General features: G+C 41.9%; 1 protein-coding gene and 1 long non-coding RNA gene across 3 annotated transcripts in view; both read right to left on the bottom strand.

Moving 5' to 3' along the window:
• The window catches only part of LOC127425193 (uncharacterized), a 230,117-nt gene extending 217,773 nt beyond the window's left edge, over positions 1-12,344 (bottom strand). Inside the window, exon 1 of the long non-coding RNA XR_007894583.1 lies at positions 12,316-12,344. This is a non-coding gene — a long non-coding RNA (uncharacterized LOC127425193). The remainder of the gene's footprint in view (positions 1-12,315) is intronic.
• Positions 1-26,106, bottom strand: part of pag1 (phosphoprotein membrane anchor with glycosphingolipid microdomains 1) — a 95,106-nt gene extending 69,000 nt beyond the window's left edge. Inside the window, exon 1 of one of the 2 annotated variants that reach the window (XM_051670867.1) lies at positions 25,861-26,106. The gene's annotated coding sequence lies outside the window, so the exon portion shown is untranslated. Of the gene's footprint in view, positions 1-891; positions 1,035-25,860 lie in introns of those variants that run through there. The other variant, XM_051670868.1, reaches the window with a different exon arrangement.

Consider the following 26,106-nt stretch of genomic DNA (forward strand, 5'->3'; position numbering starts at 1 on the left):
TGAACACAGCACATTTCCATATTGTCTTGCTCTGGCAAGCCACCAGCCCCTGCTTTTCATATTGCTTACAAACACTTTTAAATGGAGAGTTAATGTCCTACTCACTACTGTACTGTATGTCGGAAAACAACCCCAGAGATGGGCACAGCGGTCACAAATAATAAAATAACATGGGTAATGGCCCTAATCGGATCATTTTACTGTGCTGTTACTCCCATTACTGACTCGCTCTGACACACACTGTTGAAAGCAAAAAGATGAGGGAAATGCGATGATGTGGCCTATTCATATTACAGGACCATTATCAGAGCAAGTGACACAAGCACTGCCACAGACAATTCGGGATGGACTTCAAAGACGCTTAATCATTAATCATAGGGTCCAATCAATATCCTTTAGTTTTAAACATTGCCCACCAACGTCTACTCATCTTACTCAAATAATACATGACTTGTATTACACATAGGTAACTAATATTTTTGGGCCTTATTCATGAAACTTCCGTAAATATATGAGTAAATTGGGAGTAATGAATGTGTAAAATTCGTTTATATTCCTATAGAGCTTTTCAAAACACACATCATTTCAAAGCAGCTTTACAGATAGTTCAAATGAAAATAAATGAAAAACGTGACTGAAAATCATGCTTTAAAAATTATTTGTCTGAGCAAACATTTTTCATTTAAACTGCTCAATGAGGACTTTAAAAAATTACAGATATTACAGCATCACTATCTTTTACAGCGTAATTTTCTGTAAAGCTGCTTTGAAACTGTGTGTGTTTTGAAAAGCGCTATAGGAATAAAAATGACTTGACTTGACATTAGTCTGCAGTCCAGTTTCATCTTTTTAAAAGTGTATGCAATTCGCAAGCTCTGTTCCTAAACCTACCTAGACAGCATTTTAAGGCATAATAGGCATGCTCCAGATGAAAAGACTGTTCCATAAGGTGCAGTTTGTCAACACAGGAAAGAATACTGCAGTCATCAAGCCAGTTCTTAAGGTCTTTCACTTCTGCATGCTATTTCAGAAACACTAAGCATTACATTTCCTACCCAGAGCAACCTTCTTGCATCATTTCCAGCAAAGGTATCCTGTGTTCTAAAACCACCCATCAGACAGCACTACTGCCAACCTCTCAACCACTTCCTGTTCTTAAAAGTACTGTTGATCCAGTGTCGCTCCAAAGTGAAGGGCCAGGGCATAAAAACACTGTTGAAGTCATTTGGGTGCAAAGATGGCTTGGGAAGCTCTCTGTTAGCTAGCCATTGTTTTTCAAGGCCTTTTATTAAAATGCCCTCTGTAGATAACTGCACATTTCCGAAAGGAAGAGAAAAAGGGAGGGCCTTTTAATAAAAATAGAGGCTGCATAGAGGCATACAACCATCAGCCACAACATTAAAACCACCTGCCAAATAGGGCTGCAACTAACAATTATTTTGCTAATCGATTAATCTAACGATTATTTGAATGATTATTCAGCGATTAGTGCAACGGTTAATCATTAGCTCTTAACCGATTATTCAGCTTGTGCCTCGACTTAAAAGGTTGTATTAAATGTGCTTACTAACAATTAAGAGGGCAAAATAATCTTTTAAAAATACCTCTAATTAATATTCACTGAATTAAAGGAAAAAAATACGTTTTATTAAGTTTAATTCAGTAAAGAAATTCACTTCAAAAAATCCTATTGTTATCAAGTGTTTTTGTCATGTTTTCCAAGACAAAAATTAAAAATCCTTGTCTAAAAATCCTTTAAACAAGATACATTTACTTGAGAAGCAACATATAAGATATTTAGATATTTAGAGAATGTATCTTAAATATAAGTGTATTTTGTATATAAGTGTATAAGAAATGCACATTAACACATATACTGTATTATGATACAATAAGTCGCGAGCCATCACGTTATAATCTAGCTGCAGCAACCACGCGCGCTCGAGGGACAAGTGTCCTTGCGACAGAGTGAGCATCAGCCGGGTGTAGTTTCAATCTCTCCCCCTAAGATCGGGACATTTTGCGCAACTCATAGACGAGGCACTGACCACACAGAGAAATGCCAGTTTCAGAGTTTGAAGTTATTTACATGGCCTGCTTCCTTATTATTTGAACTTTAATAAAGCTATAACACATTAAATATAACTGCATTAAAAATGTAATGCTGGGATGTTTCCTTTAAAGATGTTCAACACGCAAGTTTTGCTTAAGCAGAGCGGCAGCTCCAGCTCCGCTTATTCCACAACAAGAGTGCTTCTGTATTTACTTGTTTGGTATTTTTGTATAATTCCCTCATATTTTGTGATCTACATCACCTGAAGCTGTTTGGAAAGTTCAGAGTGCATCTGGACGTTGTCGATAACGTCGACTAATCGTTTCAGCCCTAGTATGGAGCCAACCCATTGATTCGCTTCCCATGATTATACTATTCAGGAAGTACTAGTGTTTATGGATGGTCAATCTTTTGTTCTTGAAACAACTGCTGTGAATAGTTTTAAGCAGCTTGTCTACCTTTATGTTTATGATTAATTTCACGGAGATGGTTTTAGACTGAATGTTGGGTCTGTGGGAAGTCTGAATCGCTGTAGACCAGGTTTTGCATGTAGCCAGTGGGTTTATATGACACACAGAGGAATTTCAGCCTCTCTGCCTCAACTAACCATTCAGCCATACACACAGAAAGACAGACAAACACTGACCTTCAATGCTGCCTGCTTCAGAACAGTCACAGAATAAAGCCGATCTGTTTTTGAGAAATGAAAAACTATGTGTACATGCTTTTCTCCCAACATTATGCTTATGATTTCTTTGCAGTGTCAGGTGTGGTGGTCATGTAGTCGCTGTATGATGAAGAGATTACAACGTATGTGTGCTGCTGTGTCCTGCTGCAACTAACGATTATTTTGATAATCGATTAATCTTCGATTATTTCTTATCAACCACGAGTAACCACGCCACCTACTAAGTAGTGGGAATTGGGCATTCCAAATTTGGAGAAAAAGAGGATAAAATTTTATTTAATTGGTTTGGTTTACTGTACTGAGTCCACAATTCTATGCTCTCACAAAACTTCCAATATTATTGTCACTGGTTACATGTTTCTAAAGTATTCTTTTCAAAAATAATTTTTTAATGTTAGTGTATGCTTATCCAGTAAAATAATGTTTTGCCACAATTTCACGCAATTGTGTGGTGCCCTGGACTTGTTTCGCCCACGTGCTCTCAGTCACAGATCCGTGCGAACAGATGAGGGGCCGTTCACACCGAATGTGTTTTTGCATGCATCTGCTCTGTTTTTCCATTGTTTTCCTATGTTCCTATTGTCACGAACTCAAGGACTTCTCCTGCTCACCACCAGAGGACTCCCTCGCCCGAATACTAGTAGCATTCTGAACTACAATTCCCAGCATGCCTACCTGGACTGATTATGCTCACACCTGTTCCCTATTCCAAGGACTATTTAAGCACTAAGCATACTAAGCTCAGTGAGAAGTCTTGTTCTGCCATGGCTAACATTGCTGAGTGTTTATACTGTTTAAATAGCCTGCCTGTGTTTGACTCCTGCCTGTTTACCTGTTGTTCTGATTCTCTGCTGCCTGCCTTTTGATCACATCTGGTTTGTCTGGATTTATACTTTGATTGTTTGCTGCCTGTCCTGAACCTTGCCTGTTTATGACCATGACTTTCATCTGTCTACGCTGCTCTATTGCTGGAAATTTAACCCTGCCTGTCTGTTTATGATTTGCACCTTTTCTAATAAAACCACACATGGATCTTAATCCCAGTTCTTCGGAGTCTGTGTTACAGAAGACTCGCCATCTACTGATCCAGCAGCACTCCTTCAATTGTCTACAGAGGTTTCCACTCAAGCAAATGTGTTGGTTGTTCATCAACAACAACTCACCTGGCTGACTGCGTTAAAGGAGGAATTAGTAAAGACCTTACAAAACCTCCACATTCCTGCATCGGGCCAACCACCGCAGGCACCCCAGCCTAGTCCGGTAAATAACCCTCCCTCTCTGAACACCTTCACTGTCAACCCATGACTTGCTTTTCTGGAAGAGTCTGATGGAACATCATCTAAGTGCAAGGGATTTTTGATGCAGTGTTCAATTTTGTGAAACAACAACCCACGCTATATCCATCTGATGACAGTTGCATCTCTTTAGTTTGCTCCTTACTAACTGGAAGGGCTCTGGATTGGGCAACCGCAATATGGTCTAATGAGGGGTCGAGGTTCACCACTTTCAATAATTTTCTCCAGTGTTTCCGAGAAGTGTTCGAGCATCCCGAAGGAGTAAAAAATGCTGGTGAGCTGTTACTCTCACTCCGACAGGGGAAAGACACCGCTGCCGAGTATGTGCTTTCATTCCGCACTCTCGCCGCTCAGACTGTGTGGGTAGAGGACACCCTTAAATTACTTTTCTGAAGGGGACTCAATCTAGAGCTACAATCTGAGCTGGCATGCCGCAATGAAGAGAAAACCCTGGACCAGTTTACTGACCTTGCCATTCACCTAGATAACCTCATCCGTTCACGGAGACCAGTCAGCTTCCCAACTCTCACACCGCAAACCACATTCAGCACGGGAGAAACAGAACCTATGCAGTTTGGGCTCATCTGACGACGGAGGAGAGAGAACGCTGCATGAAGCAATGTCTGTTTATATTGCGGTCAGGCCGGACTTCTACGAGCAACCTGTCCCGTACGGCCAGCCCAATCATCTAAACCGGCGGTGAGTAATGTCATGATTCCACTGTATACAACTTCCTGTATTAAAGTGCCTTTCACTATAACTATTTTAAAGAACATAATCACCACTCAAGCTATGATCGATTCAGGTACCACAGGCAATTTTATTGATGAGGATTTAGCAAAAAGTTTTGCGATACCACTAATTCCTTGTGAATCTCCTTTGGCAGTAGCAGCGTTAGATGGACACCCTCTGGGGACTGGCCATGTTCATTACACCACAACAGACATCATTCTCCAAGTAGGCACGATTCACACAAAGGACACGCCTCTATATTATTCATTTGCCACACAACCCTGTAATATTTGGATTACCATGGCTTCAACACAATCCTCAAATTTCTTGCCTTGAAGGACAAATTTCCTGGTGGGACTCAACATGTTTCTCCAGCTGCCTAAAACCAATTTCACCTGTTTCTATCAGAACCACAACTGTCACGGAGGATTTCACATCAGTGCTCAACCTACCCTCTGAGTATGACGACCTCGTCGAAGCCTTTAGTAAGGCCAAAGTGTCACAACTCCCTCCTCACCATCCTGGTGACTGTTGCCCGGCACTACACCGCCACAAGGGAGTATTTTTCCTTTGTCTGAACCCAAGGCTGAAGCTATGAAAAATTGCATTGAGGAGGAGCTGTCAAAGGATTTCATCCAAAAATCTACCTCACCCGCGGCGGCCGGGTTCTTCTTCGTGGGCAAGAAGGATGGCGGGCTCCGCCCTTGCATCGATTACCACACTCTCAATGACATAATGGTAAAGTTCTGTTATCCATTACCACTGGTTCCAGCAGCACTAGAACAGTTACGAACCGCAAGATACTTCACCAAACTTGAACTTCGCAGTGCATATAATCTCATACGCATCCGGGAGGGGGACGAATGGAAAACGGCATTCCCAGTAAGGTACAAGCAGTATTAAACTGGCCTCAACCCACATCTGTGAAAGAATTGCAATGCTTCCTGGGGTTCGCCAACTTCTACAGGTGGTTTATCAGGAATTTCAGTACAGTTGCCGCTCCACTGACATCTATGTTAAAGGGAGGGGGCACCAGACTGTGTTGGTCTACAACAGCCCTCCAGGCCTTCAAGAACTTGAAGTCCCATTTCACCTCCACCCCCATACTCCACCATCCTAACCCCAATTCCCCATTCGTAGTTGAAGTAGATGCCTCCAACACGGGAATCAGAGCCATACTTTCACAACGCCATAGTTTGCCTCTGAAACTCTATCCTTGCGCTTATTACTCTCTCCTGCTGAGCGAAACTATGATGTGGGCAACTTAGAATTACTGGCAATGAAGCAGCTTTTGAGGAATGGTGACATTGGCTGGAGGGGGCAAGACATCCTTTTCTCGTGCTAATGGACCATCAAACCTCAAATATTTATGCTCAGCGAAAAGACTGAATCCGAGGCAGGCAAGGTGGGCTTTATTCTTTACCCGTTTTAATTTTCCCATTACATATCATCCTAGTACAAAGAATATCAAAGCCAATGCACTCTCTCGTTAGTATGAGTCTGACACCCAGAACCAGACATCGGAACCCATCATTCCCACGTCGTTAATCTTAGCTCCAGTCCAATGGGACATGACCAAAGTTGCCCAAGCTCAGATTCAGGACCCGACTCCCCCTGACTGCCCTCCGGATAAGACCTACGTACCACAACTCCTTCGGGAAAGGACTTTACAAGGGGTCCATACTACCACCAGTTCCGGACACCCAGGTATCGCAGCCACACTTCAACTGCTTCGGAACCGTTTATGGTGGAACATGATGCAGGCTGAAACCATCTCATTCATCAACAACTGTCCCACCTGTGCAGCAAACAAATCCTCCAAGCAACCTCCCGCAGGACTCCTCCAACCACTGCCTATTCCCCATCGTCCTTGTCTCATACCGTCATCGATTTTATCACAGATCTCCCTGTCTCCCAAGGTAACACCATCATTCTAACTGTTATTGATCGGTTCTCAAAAGCATGTCGACAAATCCCTCTGCCCAAGCTGCCCACAGCCTTCGAGACTGCAGAACATCTTCAGCATCAGGTGTTTCACTTCTACGGACTGCCTGATGACATCGTCTCCGACAGGGATCCACAGTTTACATCTCGGGTCTGGAAGGCATTCTTTCAACAACTCAACGTGAACATCAGCCTCACTTCAGGATACGATCCACAATCAAATGGTCAAACCGAAGGATTAAACCAGGATATTGCATGCTTTCATAGAATGTATTGTCACCAGAACCAAGCTGACAGGAGCTGGTGTCTGCTTTGGGCAGAGTATGCTCAAAATTCCCTACAAAAATCGTCCACGGGCATGACCCCCTTTCAATGTGTGCTGGGATTTCAAAGAAGTGTGGGACCAAACTCACGTCCATCTCCAAAGGGCAGTTAGGAGACAGAAGGAACAGGCCAGTCAATGGGTTTGGCTCTCCACATGTGACCTACGCCTCCATCTGCCATGCAAGAAACTCGGCCCCAGGTATGTGGGACCTTTCAAAATTCTGAGACAGATCACTCCGGTATCATATCGCCTTCAACTACCCTCTAATTATCGCATTTCTCCCACCTTTCATGTTTCTCTGCTTAAACCTGCTGGTGTCTCGAGAGAGGAGGAGGAGGAAAACAATGCTCCGAACCCCCCACCCATAATCGTGGATGGCAAGGAGACTTATCAGGTCTGAGAACTCCTAGATTCCAGACGTCGGGGTTGCTCACTTCAGTTCTTGGTAGACTGGGAGGGGTTTGGCCCAGAGGAGCGGTCCTGGGTCAAGGCAGATGACATTCTTTACTGCTCTGTCACAAACTCAAGGACTTCTCCTGCTCACCACCAGAGGACTCCCTTGCCCGTATACTAATAGCATTCTGAACCACAATTCCCAGCATGCCTACCTGGACTGATTAAGCTCACACCTGTTCCCTATTCCAAGGACTATTTAAGCACTAAGCATACTAGGCTCAGTGCAAAGTCTTGTTCTGCCATGGCTAACATTTCTGAGAGTTTATACTGTTTATATTGCCTGCCTGTGTTTGACTCCTGCCTGTTTACCTGCTGTTCTGATTCTCTGCTGCCTGCCTTTTGATCTCATCTGGTTTGTCTGGATTTATACTTTGTTTGCTGCCTGCCCTGAACCTTGCCTGTTTATGACCATGACTTTCATCTGTCTATGCTGGAAATTTAATCCTGCCTGTCTGTTTATGATTTGCACCTTTTCTTCTTTTTTGGGGGGGGATTTTTCCCCTTTTTCTCCCAATTTGGAATGCCCAATTCCCAATGCACTCTAAGTCCTCGTGATCGCATAGTGATTCGCCTCAGTCCGGGTGGCGGAGGACGCATCCCAGTTGCCTCCGCATCTGAGACAGTCAACCCGCGCATCTTATCACGTGGCTTGTTGAGCGCGTTGCCACGGAGACATAGCGCGTATGGAGGCTTCACGCCATCCACCGCGGCAACCACGCTCAATTCACCATGTGCCCCACCGAGAACAAACCACATTACAGTGACCACGAGGAGATTACCCCATGTGACTCTACCCTCCCTAGCAACCGGGCCAATTTTGGTTGCTTAGGAGACCTGGCTGGAGTCACTCAGCATGCCCTGGGATTCGAACTAGCGAACTCCAGTGGTGGTAGCCAGCGTATTTTACCACTGAGCTACCCAGGCCCCCGATTTGCACCTTTTCTAATAAAACCGCACATGGACCTTAACCCCAGTTCTTCGGAGTCTGTGTTACACCTATAAGTTCAGGTTCCAAAGAAGTGACTGTTACACTGTTTAACATTATTCCAAATTGTTCTGCACCAATAAAAGTTTCAGCACTTGATAAACAGCTATGTTTTTATCCCCTTATGCTCTAGTGTGTTGAGGGGCCGCTGTGCCTTGTATGTTTACTGTTACAATACTGTTACGAATGTTGCCTGTGATGCTTACAAAAAATACAGCCTTCTGCAACATGATGAACAATACACTGCAATATCAGAATGTAAGGTGAAATTAAAGTAAATAAGACTGATATACAGTATATTACTACTGTATACAACAAATCCTCAAAATAATAATATTATGTCATATTATAATGACAAACTGGATATTACTAAAAAAAAATTGATGGGTTATAATAATAAATAAACTGAATTCCGAAATGTTATTGAGTGAAGTAGTAGGTTTTGCACACCCTGTTAATTAAAAAAAGAAAGTGTTTTGTAAATGTAGGTAAATATTATTTACATCTAGCATTGTAGGTAAATGCTTTATCACTGTATTTTGGAAAAACTGAAACATTATCTTTAACTAGATTTTTATTTCATTAAACGTTTTGAATGTACTTGGCAACAATGGCAATTTAAAATTATAATTTAAGATCAATTTTCAGTAATTTAAGCAAAACATTTCTAAATGGGGCACCGGGTTGGTCGGTTGCTTGGGGCCTCAGAAATTGTAAACCCACCCCTTGCCAAAGTATAAATATACTGGTGAAATCAGACATTATATTTGGCATTATCAAAACTATCAAATATCAGGACCCTTAGCATTATTATACATTATTTTCAGCATTACATACAGTTTAATATAGTACAATCATCTGTAAATGCAGTGCAGATTCACTCCCGTGCTAAAAAGTCTTATCCCGGCAGTGCTCACTGTATTACATGTGCTTACATGATGAGAAACGATCTAAAACACTTTAAAAAAAACAGCACACGTGGACCTCTTAGACATCGGTGTGGCATCCAAGAAAGCTGCACGACTGATTACACTGAAACTGAAATCGAGGTATGATGTTGTACGAGTTTAATCAAAATGACTGCTCTCCCTTTCACCATTGCGATTGGTTTAATTGACGTGAATGTGTGCGCTCACTTGCTCAGTGAAGTTTAGCGGAGACTCGCTTGTGGTAAAAGCTGTTTTTCAAAATAAATGGAAATACACGCCTGATTTTGAATTCATAACATGTATGCATTATAAAACAGAAAATACCAGTATAATGCAAAGGCCCGGCCGACTGTGTGGTTTTTCAGAGTACACTTTTCTAAGCCACGAACAAATAGGAACATGTTCGACGCATACGCACTACAACTGGTTTGTGACACTCTTTTAGTACAGTCGATGGCCAGCGCATGCGCAGACAACGCACACAGATGAGGACCGCGTGCGTGAGTCAAGAAAATCTAGCCGGCGCACGGTCAAGCCACGCGGCTGTGTTGATGACGCAATTTGTGTCACACATACTGTGTGCTGAGCAATCAGCAATGCTGACACACGAAGTATACTTTGGCCTTTAGCCTTGTAATGCTAGAATTTCACAAGGTGGAACTACTGTTAAACCTGTGAACACAACTAATTTGATTACTCACCTTAAAGCTCGACACAGCAAGGAAAATTACATGTTTGTTAAAGCTAACAATCAAACTGTTGAAATCGGTATAGGCAGATGTTGTTCTAAATAATTCGGTATTGGTATTGGCACATACATTTTGTATTGCTGCATCTCTATTTAGTACTATTAATTACAAAAAAACACAATAAAAATGGAACATATACTGTATATTCATGCCCCCTGACCCGTGCCTGTAGTACATTAAAAACGTGGCATTCATGCAAAATACTGTAAAAACAGCAATATACGACAGCGAATGACATCCATGTGAGGCATTTATACAAAAACCAACAATTAAAAAAGTAATGCTGATGGAATGTGAGAATGAACAGCCCCTAAGTTAACACTGAACAGATTGACAAACTCAGTTGTAAAATGGATTGTTGTGGCCTGGAGGCTAGTGATAAGCTAATGTTCAATTATATGGAAATAATAACATATTGATCAAGAAAGCCACTTTTATACTGCCTATTCAATGCTTTTCTCATATGCCACAATAATGCTGTCTTAGAATTATCTTTATTTGGCCTTTTCTCAGCAAATATTGATATTGTATTTGTGTTTATCACAAAATGAGATGAGCATCACAACAGAATGTAATCTATTATATTTTGTAAGGTTAGTAAAGGAGACTCAGCATGTAAATCCATACAAAAGCAGCAAAATGTTTGCCTGTGGCTTTGTAATACAGCCCATTGAAATCATGAGTACATGTGAGATTATTGTAATAGGCCAGTTATCTGCAGCATGACCGCACACCAGAGGACGGGGCAAATGATACACAGGGCGAGCTTGATGTGTCAAATTATGCATGCTCTCCAGAAGCTTTTTTTTCTTCCCAGCACCACTCTGATAATTTAGTTTAATTAAATTTGCTCTGTTTATGTGAACGAGCCAGACACTTCCTCCTCGGCACGGAAGCTATTTCTATTTAAGCGGTGCAGAGTGAGTGTGTGGAGTCAATATAACAACAATCAAACAAACCTCGCTGTTATCCTGAGAAAAATGCTATTGCCCCCTCATTTGATAACAGAGTGAGCAATGTCTGAGACCAGACATGTCTGATGACAAACATGACTGATGACAGCTACTGTCACATTATCAGCTCCACATAAAATGGACAGAATTTATTTGAGTACATCTGTGAGATAATGGTCATGTTCATTTTGTGATTCACTCATATAGAGACACCTGTTTTTTTTGTTGTTTTTTTGGAGCTGACTGCAGTGGTTTCACTTTTTAACATTTTTATTGTCACTAATGCATTTTATGTTGATGCGTCATATAGACATCTCATGTCAAGGCATAAATGTCAACAAAACAGAATATATATTATACTCCTACAATAGCTAGTTGTACAGTACCTAACGTAAAGCAGTCTTACTATTGTCTGGAACAAGTCATGTACAGTAGAAGTCGACTGATAGTGGATTTTGCCGATATCAATAACCAAGGTGGTGGAAAAGGCCAATAACCTATTAACTGCACAGTTGTTTTTTTAAATCGATTTATAGAATGATAAAACATTTCTTAGTCTTTCCTCACTATGACGGGCACAGACATTGAGGCTACAAGAGTCCAAAATGTATAAAATCCCAAAAGCAGTTTATTGTGCAACCAGAATCCCAATAATAATCAGAAAAATTACGATTTGGTACATGAAATACACAGATGACTTGGCTCCGTTACAATACTCTATATATAAATATATACCAAAATGAAGCATTTATAGCCTGTATCTTCACCAGGCAAATAGTTTTGTGTGTGTATATATACTGTATATATATATATATATATATATATATATATATATATATATATATATATATATATATATATATATATACACACACACACTCACACACACTGGTGGCCAAAAGTTTGGAATGATGTACAGATTTTGCTCTTATGGAAAGAAATTGGTACTTTTATTAACCAAAGTGGCATTCAACTGATCACAATGTATAGTCAGGACATTAATAACATGAAAAATTACTATTACACTCTGAAACTTTTTACTTAAACTACTTCAAAGATGTTTCATCAAAAAATCCTCCATGTGCAGCAATGACAGCTTGGCAGGTCTTTGATATTCTAGCTGTCAGTTTGTCCAGATACTCAGGTGACATTTCACCCCACACTTCCTGTAGCACTTGCCATAGATGTGGCTGTCTTGTTGGGTACTTCACACACCTTACAGTCTAGCTGATCCCACAAAAGCTCAGTGGGGTTAAGATCAATAACACTCTATTCCAATTATCTGTTGTCCAATGTCTGTGTTTCTTTGCCCACTCTAACCTTTTCTTTTTGTTTTTCTGTTTCAAATGTGGCTTTTTCTTTGCAATTCTTCCCATAAGGCCTGAACCCCTGAGGCTTCTCTTTACTGTTGTACATGAAACTGGTGTTGAGCGGGTAGAATTCAATGAAGCTGTCAGCTGAAGACATGTGAGGTGTCTATTTCTCAAACTAGAGACTCTGATGTACTTATCCTCTTGTTTAGTTGTACATCTGGTCTTCCACATCTCTTTCTGTCCTTGTTAGAGCCAGTTGTCCTTTGTCTTTGAAGACTGTAGTGTACACCTTCGTATGAAATCTTCAATTGTTTTGACAATGGCAAGCATTGTATAGCCTTCATTCCTCAAAGCAATGACTGACTGACGAGTTTCTAGAGAAAGCTGTTTCTTTTTTTGCCATTTTTGACCTAATATTGACCTTAAGACATGCCAGTCTATTGCATACTGTGGCAACTCAAGAACAAACACAAAGACAATGTTAAGCTTCATTTAATGAACCAAATAGCTTTCAGCTGTGTTTGATATAATGACAAGTGATTTTCTAGTACAAAATTAGCAATTTAGCATGATCACTCAAGGATTAGGTGTTGGAGTGATGGCTGCTGGAAATGGGGCCTGTGTAGATTTGATCAAAAATGACTTTTTTCAAACAGTGATGGTGCTGTTTTTTACATCATTAATGTCCTGACTATACTTTGTGATCTGGGTTTGTCCCGGCCGCCCAGAAGAGGAGGAGGAGGAGGAGGAGAAGGGCTATTGCTCCCCAGTCGCTGGCAGCACTCCCAGCCATGGAGGGTGTTTCCCTGTCACTGCCTGTGCTCAAAGCCATGAAGGCTGTTCCCCTGTTACTGCCTGTGCTCACAGCCACGAAGGTTGTTCCCCTGTCACTGCCAGTGCCCACGACCATGGAGGTCGTTCCCCTTTCACTGCTTGTGCTCACAGCCACTGAGACTGTTCCCCTGTCACTGCCAGTGCTCGCGACCAAGGAGACCGTCCCTCAGTCTCTGCCAGTGTTCATGGCCATGGAGGCCATTCCCCAGTCTCTGCCAGTTCTCACAGCCATGGAGGCCATTCCCCTGCCGCAGCCAGTGCCCGAGCCTTTCACGGCTCTGCCCCTTGAGCCACACCCTCCTGAACCCTGTCCAGCAGCTGACACCCAGTACTCTGTCCCCTCTGCCCTGAGGCTGCCTCCCAGATCCCAAATCTACCCTGAGGCCACCTCCCAGGCCACCAGACCCAGCCTTCGCTCTGAGGCCTCCTCCCAGGCCACCAGACCCTTCCTCCGCCCTGAGGCCTCCTCCCAGGCCGCCGGACCCCGCCCCTTTCCTTAAGTTCCCTCCCTGGCTTCCCTCCCTTTCTGTTGTGTTTTCTATTTTATGTTAGTGCTCGTTTTGTCTGTCTTGAGTATTGTTTGATGTTCCCGTTTTGGGATGCCGCGTGGCTTTGTTTTATTTCTGTATCGCAGTGAGTCTCTCTGTTTTACGTCATACCCCACCTCCTTGTTTACTTATTATTAGTTAATTTGCCTCACCTGACCCTGTTAACCTGTTAACCTGTTTGATTTCTTTTTTTGATTTTAGTCTCCTCATGTTTGCTGTCCAGTGCCAGTTTGTCTTGTGTGTATTCCAGTCGGTCCTGTTTGTTGGTCTTGTTAATCGGTCTTGTTTCCAGTCTTGTGTTTTCAGTCTTCCCTGTCGGTCCTGTTTCCCCCACCTGGTTCCTGTTTCGGTCCGGTTGGTCCTGTTTCACTCTGCCCCAGCCAGGATTACCCTTTTTCACCTTCGGGTAGTTTATGTTTGTTTTTTCCCCCTTGTGGGAGGTTTGGTTTGTGTTTTTGCCCTTGTTGTTATTAAATAAGCTCCCTTTTATTTTTCAACTCTGCATTTGGGTCAACTCAACATTAACATATTGATATAATCTGAAATGTAAACCCTTCAATATACACTCACTGAGCACTTTATTAGGAACACTATGGTCCTAATAAAGAGCCCTACATGGTCTTCTGCTGTTGTAGCCCATCCCCCTCAAGGTTTGACGTGTTGTGCATTCTGAGATGCTATTCTGCTCACTACAATTGTACAGAGTGGTTATCTGAGTTACCATAGCTGTTTTGTCAGTTCGAACCAGTCTGGCCATTCTCTGTTGACCTCTCTCATCAACAAGGCGTTTCTGTCCGCAGAACTGCCACTCACTGGATTTTTTTTTGTTTTTAGCACCATTCTGAGTAAACTCTAGAGACTGTTGTGCATGAAAATCCCAGGAGATCAGCAGTTACAGAAATATTCAAACCAACCCATCTGGCACCAAAAATCATGCCACGGTCGAAATCACTGAGATCAAATTTTTTCCCCATTCTGATGGTTGATGTTACATCAACTAATGCTTTTATGCATTGCACTGCTGCCACATGATTGGCTGATTAAATAATTGTATGAATATGAAGTGTACAGGTGTTCTTAATAAAGTGCTTAGTGTGTGTATAAACAACTTTATAAATGTAAAAATGTTTAAGAATCCTTTGAGGTTTCTAGAATATTGAATATTTATTATATTTAAAATAAACTGTATTATTTCAATATGTTTAACGCCATCACATTTATTTAACACAGTTACAGTACGTAACACTTTTACCTAATTTGTTCTCTGTGAAATTAACATGCACCCATTAATGTTTTGGTACTTATTTAGTGCTGGAACACCACACTTCTTTGTGTTTCTGTAGAGTATTATCTAGTATGCAAAACTGCTAAAAAAGTTATCTTGTAACTCGAGGAATTATTTGAGCCTGTGTAGGTTTGCACTTCACAGAAACATCTCATTATGTCATCAGGAAGCTGTCTTCTGTTGGTGAATTCCAAAATTTGAATTGGCTTTTATCATTTGCTTATCTGACTGACTAGGTTACAGTTTAGTCACAGTAACATCCTTAGTAATCATTCTCTCTCTGTCTCTGACATGCTATCTGTTGTGATGATTTACAGCATCTCTGTGTAAAATATTTAAATATAGATATTCTAAAGTCAAACACAACATTAGACATACTACACACACTGTCCTTTACAGGATCTGTGATTTCAAAACAACCCCAGTCTACCTTTTACAGTTTTCACATCAAATGACTGAATTTTACATTTGGTTATATTCTGTTTACACTACCGTTCAAAAGTTTGGGGTCACTTGTCTGAAATGTTTCTCATGATCTTAAAAACCTTTTGATCTGAAGGTATATAATTAAATATTTGAAATTAGTTTTGTAGACAAAAATATAGTTGTGCCAACATACTAATTTATTTAATTACAAAACTAACATTTTATAATGTGTTTATTTATTTAAAAGTTTTTGAAATGGATGACTTGGACCGAATAATTAAGAAAAGCAGCCACTAAGTGCCCTGCATACAGATGAGAACTCCTTCAATACTGTTAAAAAAGCATCCCAGGGTAATACCTCAAGAAGTTGGTTGAGAAAATGCCAAGAGTACATTTCTGCAAAATCTAGGCAAAGTGTGGCCACTTTGAAGATGCTAAAATATAACATAGTTTTGATTTATTTTGGATTTTTCCAAATTCACAACGTAATTCCCATATTTCCATTTCTATTATTCCATAGTTGTGATGACTTTACTATTGTTCTAAAATGTGAAGAAAAAAATAAAAATAAATAAAGAATGAGTAAGTGACCCTAAACTTTTGAACGGTAGTGTATGTATGCGTCTGTAACATCCGAGGTTGTTACCCCTCCTACCAACCGCCAGAGGGAGCCCTCTCCTGAATACTAACTCTGTACCATTTCTTCTTTGGTGAGTTCATGTTTGAACTATATAAATACCATGCTGTTCCATTTTGACTCTGCGAAGTATTGCCAGTTTATCCTGCCTTATCAAGCATTTTTCCATTGCTGATTGTTCTCTTGTTATAACCATTGCCTGTTTTCTTGGATTTACTGCCTTTGGATACCCTTTTGTTTTGTTTGCCTTGTTGGACTGTCTTTTTGGGTTTATTGGATTATACCACCTGCTTAACAACTACCTCTATTTGCCTGCCGATTTGGATTGTTTGCTTGTGTACTTTAATAAACTTCCTGCAAATGGATCCTAACACCGTCTCCATGGCCAGTTTGTTACAGAATACTTCACCTAACATGGATCCAGCAGAAGTTTCACAGCTCCAGGCTGCATTTGCGCACCAGTGCGAGGTATTAAGCGGTTACCAAGACCAGCTGAACAACCTACGAGCTGCCAACGAATGTTTGATGCAATACATTCACTCACTGCCAGCTCCCCATGCTAAACCGGTAAGCTTTGCTCTACCTGATAAGTTTGATGGTTCTGCTGAAAAATGCCAGGATTTTTTACAACAATGCAAGGTATTTTTCTCAAATCAGCCTGAATCATTTGATCAAGACGTAAGGAAATGTTCTTTTTTTGATGTCACTGCTTACCGGCAAAGCTCTCGATTGGGCCGCCGCTGTTTGGGATAAAGATACTCAAATCCAGGTTTCATTTGATTACTTCGTTCAACAAATCCACAAAGTCTTCGAGTATCCAGCAGGTGGCCAAGATATCTCTGTTCAGCTACTTCATCTACACCAGGGTCATTGGTCAGCAGCGGATTATGCAGTTCTGTTCAGGACACTAGCGGCTCAGAGTGGGTGGAATGATGTCGCTCTGAAGACTGTTTTCTACGAAGGGCTTAACCTGAAACTCAGGATGGAACTGACCTGCAAGGGTGAAGGTACGAATCTTTCTGAATACATAACTATGGCCATAAAGATTGATAACCTGCTTCAGAATGCTTCATGGCCTCCGTTTCGCTTCACCTCTTCACCATTACATCACCCATCTCGCATAATTTTCTGTTGCCTGTAGAGATCTCCACTGGTGATCGTGTAAGATGTGTTACAGCATTAGTGGATTCTGGGGCTGCTGTTAATCTCATTAATCAGGAGATTGTTCAAGAATTCAACATACCCACCATTGAATGCTTTCCTAAGATTAACATCACCACTGTTGACAATGCACCTACTGGTACTGGCATAACACAACAGACTCTTCCTATAACCATCAAGATTGGATTTTTCATGTAGAGAATATCTCACTATATGTCATCAACTCGCCCAAGCACGCTCTTATCCTGGGTCATCCCAGGCTGGCCATCCACGACCCATCGATATCCTGGAACCAAGGTGAGCTCACACATTGGTCAAGTTTCTGTCATAAACATTGTCTCCATGTTGCCGTTTCCAGGCCTTTCCTTATCACCAGTATTGAGAGTCCTGAATCGCAGAAAAAGACCATGATTCCCAAGGAGTATGCAGAGTTCAGTGAAGTGTTTAGTAAGATTAAAGCTACACAACTTCCTCATCGTCCATGGGACTGCGCTATTGAACTTCTGTCCAATACAGCTCCACCGAGAAGCAAGGCCTATGCATTGTCATGCCCCGAAACCCTTGCCATGGAGAATTACATTGAGGAAGCCCTTGCCTCCAGTTACATCCATCCATCCACCTCCCCAGCTGCTGCAGGTTCCTTTCTCATAGAGAAGAGGGATGGAGGTCTACGTCCCTGCCTCGACTATCGAAGTCTGAACTCTGTCACCATAAAATATCGTTACCCATTACCACTTATTCCCTCAGCCCTTGAACAACTCTGTGAAGCCAAGATCTATACCAAACTTGATCTAAGGAGTGCTTATAACCTTGTCAGGATTCGTGAAGGGGATTAGTGGAAGACTGCTTTCATCACCACCAGGGGGCACTATGAATATTTGGTCATGGATTTGGGATTTGCTAACGCCCCCTCAGTTTTCCAGTCCTTTATCAACGAAATATTCAGAGACTTACTGAATCATTGTGTGGTGGCCTACATTGACGACATCCTCATCTACTCACAAAACATGGAACAACATATCTAGCAGGTCAAGACAGTCTTATCACGTCTCCAGGAACACCAACTATTTGTCAAGGCAGAAAAGTGTGCGTTCCTTACCACTTTCCTGGGTTACAATATCAGCCATCAAGGTGTGGAGATGGATGTCTCAAAGGTAACAGCAGTCACCGAATGGCCTTGACCTTCTAAAATCAAGGAACTACAGTGGTTCCTGGGCTTTGCCAACTTCTATCGCCATTTCATTAGGAATTACAGTACCTTTGCAGCACCACTCGCGTCACTGCTCAAGGGAAAGCCAAGCAAGTTGCCATGGAACGATGCCGCATACCAAGCCTTCATCTTCGAGTCAAGCTTCACGACCGCTCCGATAGTGAAACATCCTGACCCCAATCTTCCCTTTGTCACTGAGGTAGACGCTTCAGATTGTGGGATTGGAGCGGTCCTGACACAATGTCATGGAACACCAGGCAAGCTTTACCCTTGTGCCTTTTTCTCCAGGAAGTTGAACTCAGCTGAATGTAACTATGACGTGGGGAATAAAGAATTACTTTCCATGAAAGCGGCACTCGAGGAATGGCGTCACTGGTTAGAGGTGGCAGTCCACCCCTTCCAAGTTATCACCGATCACAAGAATCTTGAATCAAGGCAGCCAAGATATTGAACCCACATCAAGCACGATGGTCATTGTTTTTCACCAGGTTCAATTTTACAGTCACTTACCATCCTGGCAGCAAGAACAGCAAGGCAGACGCACTATCACGCAGACATGATCCACTTCACCTCCAACCTCACCCTGGGTCCATCCTGCCACCATCTGTCATCATAGCACTAATTAGCTGGGACATCATGGAGAAGATACAACGAGCACAACAGCATGAATCGTCACCACCTAACTGCCCCCTTCCAAGCACTACATACCCCAAGCTCTACATCAGAGGACTATCCAATGGGTCCACACTTCCCTGAGCACAGGACACCCTGGTATCCAAAGAACTGTTACCCTGGTACGTAATTCTTTCTGGTGGCCATCACTGATTCATGATGTGACTAACTATGTGAATTCTTGTCAGGTGTGCCCAATCCAAGACCCCCAGAGAACTGCCCATGGGGTTGCTTCAACCACTGCCCATACCACAAAGACCATGGACTCACCTGTCAATCAACTTCGTCACAGACCTGCCACACTACCATGGATATACTACCTTTCTGGTAATAATTGATCAATTTCCTAAATCATGTAGACTTGTCCCTCTCAAGGGTTTACCCACTGCCATGGAAACCGCTAATGCTTTGTTCCAAGTGTTTGGGATCTATGGATTACCAGAGGACATCATGTCCGATCGAGGTCCACAGTTCACGTCCCGAGTTTGGCAGGCATTCTTCAAACAACTGGACATTAATGTGAGTATCACCCTCAGGCCAATGGACAGGTGGAACGTCTAAACCAAGAGATTGGCAAATATTTTCGGAGCTATTGTAGCCGTGAACGGGAGAAGTGGAGTGACTTCCTGCCCTGGGCTGTATATGCACAGAATTCCCTCACTCATACCTCTATAAGTTTAACCCCCTTCCAATGCGTGCTGGGCTACCAACCCCCGATGTTCCCTTGGTCAGGAGAACCTTCTATGGTGCCAGCGGTGGACGATTGAATTAGGCAAAGCGAGAGGGTGTGGGACAGCGCACATGTCTGGCTACAGCGAGTGGTCTGAGCACAACACTTCCAGGCTGACCGACGGAGGCACCCCCATCCCAACTACCAGACCCTCTGTCCTGGCTGATAGTCCACAAGGGATCTCAAGTTGCGGCTACCACGCAGGAAGCTCAGTCCAAGGTATGTGGGTCCTTTCAGAATTATCAGTCAAATAAACCCAGTTACTTACCATTTAGAGCTTCCTGTTAACTACCGCATTTCTTCCTTCCATGTGTCCTTGCTGAAACCTATCCACCCGGTGTCTGGCTCTGGAACCACGGATTCTGAGCCTCCACCTCCATTGGAGGTAGATAGAGCCCCAGCATATATGGACAGATCATGGACTCAAGACGACGAGGGAGCCAAATGCAATACTTGGTGGACTGGGAGGGCTACGGACCAGAGGAGAGATCATGGGTAGCTGCCAAGGATATATTGGACCCATCCCTGATCCAAGAATTTCATCATGCCCATCCTAATCATCCAGCACCATGACCAAGGGGATGTCCCAGTAGAAGAACACCAGGAGTTGTTCGTAGGAGGTTCGAAGGAGGTTGTTACCCCTCCTACCTCCCACCAGAGGGAGCTCTCTCCCGAATACTAACTCTATACCATTTCTTCTTTGGTGATTTCCTGTTTGAACTATATAAATACCATGCTGTTCCATTTTGACTCTGAAGTATTGCCAGTTTACCCTGCCTTACCAAGCATTTTGCATTGCTGTTTGATCTCTTGTTATGACCATTGCCTGTTTTCCTGGATTTACTGCCTTTTGAATACCCCTTTGTTTTGTTTGCCTTGTTGGACTGTCTTTTTGGGTTTATTGGATTATATCACCTGTTTAACAACTACCTCTGTTTGCCTGCCGATTTGGATTGTTTGCTTGTGTACTTTAATAAACTTCCTGCACATGGATCCTAACGTCTCCATGGCCAGTTCATTACAGCATCATATAAACACATTCACCAGATTAAGCCAATATTCCAGTTTCCAGAAATCTGAAAGAGACATTTGGCATATGACTGTATCAGTTCTGTGTCATATAATAGGGTTTTACAGGGTCAAAAATGGTCTTCGGTGGTCAGTGACGTATGCGGTCATACACATGCTCGAAGTTGGTTTATTATATAATTGCATTTAATATATTACTTGTTTACATTGGATATGAGCTATTTTTAACTATCTTAGTAAATGGAACCTTTTGAATTCAAAGCATAACTTTTTACTTTAGGGTGCTATGTGAAATCAAACTAAACTTATTTAATTAACACTTTATTTCTATAATTTATTAAGTTGTAACATTCTGAGCACACTAGAGTGAAAAGCAGGCTTCAGTCACGCTGCACAAACGCATGATGATGAGAAGCATACAGTATTTAGCACGTACAAAGTGCTGAACACAAGATGAATATCATTAATTTTGTTTTGGCAACCTGGATTTTCCCTCGGGTGGCTGCAGAAATTTAACTGCAGGAAAAACCCTGTATTCAGAATATCCAGTGTAACCACATATTGATTTATATCAGTGCATGCTCAAATTGAGGTATTTCAGAGACTAAGAACTCTGAAAGAATCACATTTTGGAGTAAGGAAGAAACATTATTTTTGTTGTCAAGGACATGAATGAAAATTAATTTGTTGATAAAATTACAAAAAAGCATCATATAAGTGGCCAGAGTGAGCATCTCTTATACACTGATCAGCCACAACATTAAAATCACTGACAGGTGAAATGAATAACATCGATTATCTCATTACAATAACACCTGTCAAGGGGTGGGATATATTAGGCTGCAAGTGTCAGTTCTTGAATTTCATGTGTTGGAAGCCGGAAAAATAGGCAAGCGTAAGGATCTGAGCGACTCTGACAAGGGCCAAATTGTGATTTCTAGACGACTGGGTCAGAGCATCTCGAAAACGGCAGGTCTTGTGGGGTGTTCCCGGTACGCAGTGGTTAGTACCTACCAAAAGTGGTCCAAGGACGGACAACCGGTGAACCAGCGACAGGGTCATGGGCACCCAAGGCTCACTGATGTGCATGGGGAGCGAAGGCTAGCCCGTCTGGTCCGATCCCACAGAAGAGCTACTGTAGAATAAATTGCTGAAAAACTTAATGCTGGCCATGACAGAAAGGTGTCAGAACACACAGTGTATCGCAGCTTACTGCATATGGGGTTGCGTAGCCGCAGACCAGTCAGAGTGCCCATGCTGACCCCAGTCCACCGTGGAAAGCACCTACAATGGGCACGTGAGCATCAGAACTGGACCATGGAGCAATGGAAGAAGGTGGCCTGGTCTGATGAATCACGTTTTCTTTTAGATCATGTAGACGGCCGGGTGCATGTGCGTCATTTACCTGGGGAAGAGATGGCAGCAGAATGCACTATGGAAAGAAGGCAGGCCGGCGGATGCAGTGTGATGCTCTGGGCAATGTTCTGCTGGGAAACCATGGGTCCTGGCATTCATGTGGATGTTACTTTGACACATACCACCTACCTAAAGATTGTTGCAGACCACGTACAGCCCTTCATGGCAACAGTATTCCCTGATGGCAGTGGCCTCTTTCAGCAGAATAATGCACCCTGTCACACTGCAAACATTGTTCAGGAATGGTTTGAGGAACTTGACAAAAGTTTAATGTGTTGACTTGGCCTCCAAATTCCCCAGATCTCAATCCAATTGAGCATCTATGGGATGTGCTGGACCAACAAGTCCGATCCACAGAGGCTCCACCTCGCAGCTTACAGGACTTGAAGGATCTGCTGCTAATGTCTTGGTGTCAGTTACCACAGGACACTTTAAGAGGTCTTGTTGAGCCCATGCCTCAACAGGTCAGAGCTGTTTTGGCGGCACGAGGGGGACCTACACGATATTAGGCAGGTGGTTTTAATGTTGTGGTGGCTGATCAGTGTATTTCCTCAAGAGAATGGCAGAAAAGGTTGTTTTTTTTCAGAACATGCTGATGACGTGCATTATACAGGTATATTCCATTAGCTGTAGAGCATGTAAATGTATTTATAAGAATTAAAGTGATAGTTCACCCAAAAATGAAAGTTCCTCATCATTTACTCACTCTCATGCCATCCTAGATGTGTATGAATCTCTGTCTTCTGCTGAACTCAAACAAAGATTTTAAGAAGAATATGTCAGCTCTGTAGGTCCATACAATGCAAGTGAATGGTGACCAGAACATTGAAGGTCCAAAAAGCATGTAAAGGCAGCATAAAAGTAATCTATAAGACTCCAGTGGTTTAATCAATGTCTTCTGAAGTGATCCAATCGATTTTGGGTGAGAACAGACCAAAATATAACTCCTTTTTCACCGTAAATCTTGCCATTGCAGTCTCTAGGCACGATCATGATTTCAATCTTGATTACACTTCGTAGCGTTTGATGCATAGACAGAGCACTAGATGGTGCTAGAGTTTGAAATCATTATTGCCAAGGAGACTGCTGATGTCAAGATTTATAGCGGAAAAGAAGTTATATTTTTGTCTGTTCTCATGCAAAACCAACTGGATCGCTTCTGAAGACATTGATTAAACCAATTTTATGCTACCTTTATGTGCTTTTTGGAGCCTCAAAGTCTTGGTCACCATTCACTTGCATTGTATGGACCCACAGAGCTGAAAAGTTCTACTAAAAACCCTTTAAGGCTTAACCAGAATATGGAAAATGATGTGCATGTAAACATGGTCAGTGAAAATCAACAATTATCAATAGATCAATAATTTTGAAAGCTTTTAAAAAATTATGTATAAAAGTAAGTATAAAAGTTTACAGTCAATGGCAAAGGTAAAGTAAATCAATAGCTCATCAACACTATTAAATCATGCTTAATGTGCATTTTCTTTTCTCAAGCAGTTCTATTTTCAACTAACTTGTGAATTAAGTATATGATATTACAGATTTATTACCTGTGACTCAGATATAGTTAACTGCTGATTAAACAGACCACTTGAGTAATATGAGAGTACTCTGTCATTTGAAGTAGCATTTCAGCTTTAAAAAATCTCAAAGTATTCAGGTTTTTAAATGTTTTTTTGAATTGGATCTGTATTTGTTAGTGAAAAAAAAAAATGTGATTTGAATCTCAGTCTGCAAACTTTTTCTTGAGAGTGAGATAGCAAATGTAAAAAACACTGAATTCTAAATAACTCTGAGCACGTCCTGTTTCCTTGACTACAGATATACTCAGGTCGCTGACGTAGCCCATCACTGACCTTCTTTATGTGTGTTCTCCACATTTACTGATTAAAAAATGCACTGAGAGTGAATGAAAGCACCTGAGCTCACTGCATACTTGTTGTTTGTTCCTCAATGATCAGAAACAGAACATCTGGTTCTATTCATCTTGCACGCATTGAACCACACATCTTGCCTCCTGCTGCCGTGTATCTTAGCAATGAAGTGATACGCAGTGGCTAGTGCTGAACAATAACATTAAGCCCAACAATACTATAAGGAATATCCATTTATAGGGATTTATATTTCATTAGGGCATGGTACCCCTTTTGTGTCCTATCTGGCAGGATTTAGCTTCCCCCCTATTGAGAAGAGACCTACAGACGAAGTGTCCCTGTTAATGCATACCAGCCACAGCTGTAGAAACATCCCTAAATCCAATCAGACCTCGCCTGAATAGGAAAAACAGCTTCAAACTTCACAGTTCAAACTAGTTCTCAGCTCTGTTCCATTAAAGATTCCAACGCTTTGAGGAAAACTTAGATCTTCCACTCCCACCCTTTCTTTTGACATTCATGAGCAAAACTCTATAAAGCCCCAGAGCTGTTGTAACTGATATCTCCAAAATTCAAAAGCCTTCTTCCACTGGTGCTCATCTGCACTGGTTTTGAGAAACACCCCTAAGGCCAGAACAAAGTCCAACCTTCCAACATAAGAAAACTTTAATGACAATGCGCTGTGGTCCTCTAAGAATACAAACCGTGAAATCTGGATTCTGCAATGTGGAACCTTGAAGGAATGGTTTACTGAAAATAAAAATTCTGCCATGATGACAGAATTTTCAGTTTTGGGTGAACTTATCACTTTATAATAACAATTAATCTGGGGAAATTCCAATGTAAAGTACAGGTGCAGACACTGTGAATAGAAAGAATGCCATTGCTGCCTGCAAAGCAGTGAGTGCCAGTGCAAAGCATGGAACTCAGCCTGAAGCTACGCTCAGCTAACCAGGAAAATACTATCTGGCTAATAAACGTGCAGGGCCAGGCTTTCTGTCCAGAGCAACACTGTGTCTGACCTCAATCTAACTGTTTTTGTTTCTAGACGCCTCTTTGATCTGGAGAAACCAATGGATTTAAGACAATATATCGTGATCCTACTTAAACCTGCTATGCTGTCAGCGTACAGAGCTGTCATGCTGCTGTTATGTCGCAATGGGCTTTATTTGTGCTGAGAGGGAACATTTTCAGTGCACTGATATTTACACAGTTTGCTGACTTGCAGATAACAATCTGGCAGATAATCTACCATAATGATGAGTTGTTCGTGATATGTGTTTAGCCTTTTTTACATACCTCATGGAACTAACCATGGGCATTAACCAGTCATTCTGAGCAGGAAATGTTAAACACACTAAAAGTAAAAGATGAGTATGCAAGAAAAAAAAAAACATTCAGGAAGAAGAGAATGCCTATAATGCTATATATATATATATATATATGCTCCTCTCTCACATGCTGCGGCATATAAAGATTTGACAGAAGTTTTGTGTATGTACTGTAGGTAATGGCAATCTTAATGTATAGATTCTTATTACAGAGATTACTTGCTATGCTTAACTTTTCCAGTCATGTAGTGTTCTGGTGGGCTGTGTTGTTATTAGAGCACTTACCCGAGACGAGCATCCGTAGATCAGCTGTTTCTCCAATTGCGAGTTTATATGATGAGCGCAGGTTCCGCAAGCACACAACAGCACTCAAACAAATGACCAGGGAAACATGCCGTTTTTCAAATATAATAAAGAAAAGACTATTACTGTGAGGCTTGAGAACTGCAGTGCGCACAGTGATGTGTGCCAGACACAACACACCGGTCCGGTGCTGCTGTGACTCCCTCCAGCCCCCTATCTGTCCTCCGT

Source organism: Myxocyprinus asiaticus, chromosome 34 (genome assembly GCF_019703515.2).
Source record: "Myxocyprinus asiaticus isolate MX2 ecotype Aquarium Trade chromosome 34, UBuf_Myxa_2, whole genome shotgun sequence".
Taxonomy (NCBI): domain Eukaryota; kingdom Metazoa; phylum Chordata; class Actinopteri; order Cypriniformes; family Catostomidae; genus Myxocyprinus; species Myxocyprinus asiaticus.